Source organism: Terrapene carolina, unplaced genomic scaffold (genome assembly GCF_002925995.2).
Source record: "Terrapene carolina triunguis isolate 2854851 unplaced genomic scaffold, T_m_triunguis-2.0 Scaffold112, whole genome shotgun sequence".
Taxonomy (NCBI): Eukaryota; Metazoa; Chordata; order Testudines; family Emydidae; genus Terrapene; species Terrapene triunguis.
The window spans coordinates 4,840,864-4,846,863 of NW_020664463.1; positions in this window are offsets into that span (position 1 = coordinate 4,840,864).

A 6,000-nucleotide genomic window follows, 5' to 3' on the forward strand; every position below is an offset into this window, starting at 1 on the left:
TATGCATTACAAAAACTGCAATGGGATTTTTTTTTCAGTTGGGGTGTTAATTTGCGTTTTTATATTTTGACACATTAACATTTTACCCATAGTTTCAATGGATACACAATCCTTCCTGCTCTCAGCTGTAGTGTTGTGTTGCTGTATGCACTTAAACAGCCGTTGCATTCCACCCCAGGAGCAGCTGCATTTTGATCATAGGTTAAGGGGTTCACTGGGCTTCTTTGCAATATTGGGTAGTATATAAATGTAAGCTATTGCTCCCACTCGCTTCTTTCTTTATCTTGACAATTTCAGTCAAACCCTCTCTTTAACTGTGGTTTTCTTTTTCCCCCCCGCCCCAGCCTTTCTTCGCAAGGAAAACCTCCTTGCCCACTTACCATTCTGGCTGTCTCCTGTGCATCCCTTATCTAATTCCTCGATGGCGTATGATGCTGAAAGCTGAATAAAGCAGGGGTCTCAAACTTCATTGCATCGCGACCCCCTTTCGACAATAAAAATTACTGCATGACCCCAGGAGGAGAGACGGAAGCCTGAGCCAGCCCAAGCCACAGGTTGGGCACCAGAGCTGAAGCTTCAGTCCCAGGCAAAAAGCAACAGAGAGTCCTGTGGCACCTTTAAGACTAACAGATGTATTGGAGCATAAGCTTTCGTGGGTGAATGTCCACTCATTGGATGCATGACAAAGTGGGCATTCACCCATGGAAGCTTATGCTCCAGTACATCTGTTAGTCTTAAAGGTGCCACAGGACTCTCTGTTGCTTTTTACAGATCCAGACTAACACGGCTACCCCTCTGATACTTGAGTCCCAGGCAAGGATCTGTAATCTGAGTCCCAGTGCCCAGGGCTAAAGCACTCAGGCATCGGCCCCCAGGCAGTGGTGCTCGGGCTTCAGCGCAAGGCCCCAGCAAGTCTAAGCCAGCCCTGGCAACCCCATTAACACGGGGTCACGACCCACAATTTGAGAACCGCTGGAATAGAGCAACCCAATATGGTCTATGAGCTGAGGGGTGAAAACATTATCTACTATCTGCCCAGAATTCTCTTAGCCGCGCTAGACAGCACCCCCTACTCGTGGTTTCATAAACCTACGACTATCACACAAATGCCCTCCAAAATAATTCATTCAAATCGCTTGGGGAATTTATGAAAAAGTCAGTGAGGTGTCTAGGGTGTGCAGTTAATATTTAGTGAGTCCTGAGCCTTGTTTTTAGAACTCGGTCTCAGTGCTCCTGGAAGGCTGTTAAAAATCTGAAAAGCAGGAATCAGTCTGATGTGGTGCTAACAGTGATGGGAACATTTCAATGAAAACCAGGCCAACAAGCATCTCTTCGGGGCACCAAGACAATTGGAATGTTCTTGTCACCTTTACCCATTGGTATCAAAGCTGCTGTTCCTAAGGGCTAGATCCTGACATCCTTACTCAGGAAAAACACCATTCTCAAGAGTAAAACGCACACCACAAGAGCAGGCCCTGAATCCTTCTATGTCTTTAGCCACAGAGGCAAATTTGCTGCTGCTTATTTTTTGCTGCAGCAGTGGGGAGTTCACATGGATGTTGTTTAAGGTATGTCACCCTCGAAAGGCAGCGGGCTTTGTTTGTGTTTTAATTCTTGGAAATTGTTGGATTTACTTCTTTAAGAATAGATTGCATTTTAATAAAAAGAAAAGAATAATGGGTATTTAAAAAATAATAAATCCATGGAAATAGCAGAGACTCAGACTTCCTGTGTGACCTTCAGCAAACCTCTTTGCCTTAGTTCTCCATCCTTAAAATGGGGCTAATACTTATGTTTTCCAACCCTCTGTATACATAGGCCTTGCTCTTGTACTGAGCTCTGTGTAAGTCCAGGAGCTCACTTCAGGCTCAGGGCTTTGGACCGCAAGCTCTTCAGTGCAGTGACAGTCTTTTATTATATGCATATGTGGTGCCTAGCACAATAGGTCCCTGACCCTGGGTGAAGCATTTAAGGCACTAGTGTAATACATAAAATGAAAGGGGGGGGACCTATTTAGCTACGTGTTAAAGGCTAAGCCGTTGAGGTCTTCATTGTACAGAATGATTTTTTCATGTGGATTTTCTTTCCAAAGTAGTAATAAGAATCTGGAACACATTCTTCACCAGATTATAGCATTTTTAAAGTGGTCAAATTTTGAGGCTAAAAAGGTCAACAATGCTCCTGTTAAGAGTTATATTTTTAAAAAATACCCATTCTTTTTTCCCCATTGAACAAAATCAACAATAGTTTCCCTTACAACTTTTTTGGTATCTTTAGTAAGATTTGTCCGTGTTAAGTTAATCTTTGCAAGCAGAGCCCTTATGCTTTATGTAACTCGATCACAATATGTTTTAACAAAATGCCTTTTATGTAGCAAACAGCCTCAGACCAAGGTGCATTTATTTTGCAAAATCTTAGAAGAGGAGCAATGTTTAAACGTTCAGCCCTTGGGACTTACGCAATAGGCTGGAAAAGGGAGCAGCCAGTTCACTGGAGCTTTGTCTCAGAGGCTTGTTGTTGTTTGAGGTTTTAGAGACTGACCCACAAAAAGGCTTTGCCATTAAAGCATTGAGAATTGTATGCAGCTAGATTATGCTTGTGGCTGTCAAATCACCAAAAAAAAAAAAAAAAAAAGTCATTCACTGAGGCTAAATTAGTTTTAGTCAATGTAATTAATTTAACCCTTAGCTTTAGAAATAGAGGTGGTCTGGCTTCTAATTTCCTGTGGCTAATACAAAGCGAGAATGTAAAGACATGGAAACTGAAGACCTCCGGTAACTAACTTTAGCCAGATGCTTTGTTCCGCTTCCGTCTTAAATGCTTTGTTTCAATTATAGCCAGAAAATATATAAATAAGCCATTTCTTTTAGGATGGTTGGACCACAAAACCTTTTCTTAGTTAATTGTCTAGCGGGTTTCCAAATGAGTTCACTTGGGTTGGCTTATTGCACAGTGCTGTGTGCTGTCATGTGGGAGATCCAGCTTCAAGAGAGGAGCTCAGGGCAGACCATCAGCATGTCACCTCTGTTGAAGGAGATGATTAATGTAGCATGTCTCAGAGGTGGGCCAGAATTTGTCGCCTTAGAAGTATTTGTTAATAATAATAAATAACTAAGCACTGGATGAGGTACACCACATGTTGTGATAGGCATGTGAAGGACCCATGGATATTGAAAGATGTGTGATGGGCAGTGTTGAGCATTGTAGCAGTGGATATATATCTACAGGTTTTGTATCTGTTGTTCTGGCACAGTCTGGTGTATCCTGGTCGGTGGGGAGCTTGCTTCTGATGATGAAGTTGAAGAGGTTGCAGGGTTGTCTGATGGTCAAAAGAGGATTCAGGACAGATTTTTTTTTTCAGGATGTGGTCCCCATCAAGTATGAGTTGTAACTGTTTGATGATACCCTGTATGGGTTCCAGTATCAGGTGTGCTATCAGAGGGGGTTTATTTCTGTATAGAAGCAGGTTCTTTCAGGGTACTTGGGTGTTCCATTCCAGGGTGTGATCTACTTTTCTGGTGGATTGGTTTTGTTAAGTGTAGTAAGGTATATATCCCGGACTTTCTCCTCAGACCATACTCTATTGTATCTGAGTGCCTGGCCATAGATAACAGATTTCTTGGTGTGTTTGAGGTAGTTACTGGATCTGTGAAGGTAGGTATAGTGATCCTTGGGTTTCTTGTATATAGTTGTCTGTAGGGTTTCATTGTTGTAGCTGATCTTTGTGTCTAGGATGTTGATGATAGTGTGAAAGCATTATATAGAGACTTTAATGGATGGGGTTGAAATTGTGGTGGAAATCTATGAGGGATAAGGTTTAGGTCATCTCACCAGAGGACAAAAATATGATTGCTTGTATCTCATTGGTTTATCATTGGTTTTGTGGTGTATTTGTCCAGAAATTCTTCTTCAAGGTGGTCCATAAAGAAGTTGGTATACTGTGGAGCCATCCTACTATCCATGGTTATTCCCATGGTTTAGACAAAGTGTGTGTTTGTTAAATATGAAAATGTGAGGGGTAAGGATGAAATGGATGAGTTTGTGGATATGTTTGGGGTGGATATCTGAGGGTCGTTCATTATCTTGTAAATATTTGTGGCAGGCAGTGATGCTGTCGTTGAGAGGGATTTTGCTGTATATGGAGGTGACATCAGTGGTGGCAAGGATGGTGTTCTGAGCAGGGCCGGCTCTAGGCACCAGCACTCCAAGCATGTGTTTGGGGCGGCACTTTCCAAGGGGCGGCACTTCGGCTCCTTTTTTTTTTCCCTTTGGGGCGCAAAAAGCCAGGAGCCAGCCCTTAGCGGGGGGGTGCGCAGGGGGGCCGCAGGGAAATACCCCGGGGGGGGGGGCAGAGGACCCGCTCCCCCCTCCAGCTCACCTCCACTCCACTGTCGCCTGCTCCCCCGAGCGCGCTGCCGCCGCCTCTCCCCCCTCCCTCCCAGGCTTGCTGCGTGAATCAGCTGTTTTGCAGCAAGCCTGGGAGGGAGGGGGGAGAAGCGGAGCAGCGACAGCGCATTCAGGGGAGCAGGCGGAGCGGAGGTGAGCTGCGGCAGTGGGGGGTGCGGGGAAGGCCGCAGGAAGTAACCCTGGGGGGGCAGAGGAACTGCTCTCCCCCCAGCTCACCTCCGCTCCACTGTCGCCTGCTCCCCCGAGCGCGCCGCTGCCGCTCCGCTTCTCCCCCCTCCCTCCCACCCAGGCTTGCCTGGGACGGAAGGGAAGGGTAGGAGGGGAAATGCAGCACACCCAAGGGAGGAGGCGGGGCCAGGGATTTGGGGAAGGGGTTGGAATGGGGCGGGGAAGGGGCAGAGTTGGGGCGGGGCCGGGGGGGTGCGGGACATTTTTTTTGCTTGGGGCGGCAAAAATCTTGGAGCCGGCCCTGGTTCTGAGGGAGGTTGTTAATGTTGCAGAGTTTCTGGAGCAAGTCGGTTGTGTCCTGAAGGAAGCTCGGCTCTTTGTGAGGATGGTTTCCGTTAGTCCTGATATTGCTTCTGTAAGAGTGCCGTGACCAGATATGATGGGTCTGCCTGGATTCCCTTGCTTGTGTATCTTGGAAAGTGTATACAAGTTCCATGGGGTAGGGTTATGGAGGGAAGATGTTATAGAATTTCTTAGAGTTGTTTGGGGAAGGATTTAATGATATCCTTATTTACCTGGGTAAATTGTGATGTGGTGTCTTCTTTTTTTGTTCTTTATAGTAGATGATGTTGGAGAGTTGTCATTTGGTCTGCTTAATGTAGTCATCACAGTTAAGGACTACGATGGTGCCCCTTTTGTCTGCTCCTTTGCTCACTATTTGTCGGTTCAATTTCAGGGACTGTATAGCTGTCCTTTTAGCGGTGTAGAGATTGTGGTGGATGTGGCATTTGTTACAGATTTCACAGTCAATTTTTTTTCCTGAAGCAATCAAAGAAATGATCAAGAATGTGGTTTCACCCGCTGTGAGTGAACTGTCAGATGATTCTTTTTTCTTATGTTTATGACTGGCTGTGAGGACATGGTAATTGTGGTGGTGTCATCATTATTGTGAAATAATTCTTTTAGACAGAGTCAGTGGAAGAATTCTTGTAGGTCTCCACATGTTGCAAGGTGTGCTGTGTTACCATACTAAGTTCTATGGGTCCTACACATGCCTATCACAACACATGGTGCATTTCATCCAGTGCACTAAATGCCCCAATAACAACTACGCTCTCGAATGAACACACCAGAAAATGAGAAAAGACAAAACCACCAGTCACCTGTGTGTGAATCCTTTTCACAATGCAATCACTCTATACCTGACCTCTCAGTCCTCTTCTTCAAAGGAAATCTGCACAACACCATCAAAAGATGAGCCTAGGACAGGGGTCGGCAACCTACGGCATGCATGCCAAAGGTGGCATCTGAGCTGATTTTTAATGGCATGCTGAGGTCCCGGCCGCCGGCCCCGCTCAGCCCACTGCCGGCCTGGGTGAAGGGAACCCCAGACAGGTAGCGGGCTGAGCGGAGCCGGCGGCTGAG